Consider the following 1,020-nt stretch of genomic DNA (forward strand, 5'->3'; position numbering starts at 1 on the left):
CGATCTGCACCGCTCATCCCTGGCCAAGAAGTTGCCGCCACCACCAGGCAGCCCCCTGGGCCACTCACCAGCTGTTTCTCCACCCCCTACTGCCCGGAAGATGTTTTCAGGCCTGGCCACCGGCTCCCTAACTAAGAAGCTGAAGCCTGAACAGATGCGGGTGGAGATCAAGCGAGAGATGCTGTGGGGGGCCCTTCACGGGGAGCCTCACCCGTCTGAGGGGCCCTGGGTGGCATCTCGGGAAGATCTGACCCCCCTGAACCTGTCGTCCCGGGCCGAGCCGACACGTGACATCCGCTGCGAGTTCTGGAGTTCTTTGAGAACCGCAAGGGCCTGTCGAGCCACGCGCGCTCCCACCTGCGGCAGATGGGCGTGACCGAGTGGTCAGTCAACGGCTCACCCATCGACACCATGCCTCATCAAGAAGGAGCCCCCTGCAGGCGACCTGGCCCCAGCCCTGGCTGAGGAGGGGCCCCCTGGTTCCCTGCAAGGCCCCCTGCCACTGCACCCCTGGTGAGCCGGCCTGGCAAACCAGGAGTGGGGCCTGCTCATATTCCCGTGAGCTCAGCCTGACACCGATCACAGGGGCCATGCCTTCGGCCACTGGTTACCTAGGGGCTGTGGCAGCCAAGCGGCTACTGCAGGAGGACCGCCTCCTCCCTGCGGAGGTCAAGGCCAAGACCTACATCCAGACTGAACTGCCCTTCAAGACCAAGACCCTCCATGAGAAGACCTCCCACTCCTCCACCGAGGCCTGCTGCGAGCTGTGTGGTCTCTATTTCGAAAACCGCAAGGCCCTGGCCAGCCATCACGGGCGCACCTGAGGCAGTTCGGAGTGACTGAGTGGTGCATCAATGGCTCGCCCATCGAGACACTGAGCGAGTGGATCAAACACCGGCCCCAGAGGGTGGGCGCCTACCGCAGCTACATTCAAGGTGGCCGCCCCTTCACCACGAAGTTCCGCAGCGCAGGCCGTGGCCGGGACAGTGACAAGAGGCTGGCCCTCGGGCTAGCGCCCGG

At 64.6% G+C, this 1,020-nt stretch overlaps 1 pseudogene; it reads left to right on the plus strand.

Annotated features, from left to right (window-relative positions):
- Position 1: 1 nt before the first annotated feature.
- The window catches only part of LOC101655350, a 10,761-nt pseudogene continuing 9,742 nt past the window's right edge, over positions 2–1,020 (plus strand).

Source organism: Echinops telfairi, unplaced genomic scaffold, assembly GCF_000313985.2.
Source record: "Echinops telfairi isolate 266 unplaced genomic scaffold, ASM31398v2 ScPeMD7_7457;HRSCAF=8495, whole genome shotgun sequence".
NCBI classification, from domain to species: Eukaryota; Metazoa; Chordata; class Mammalia; order Afrosoricida; family Tenrecidae; genus Echinops; species Echinops telfairi.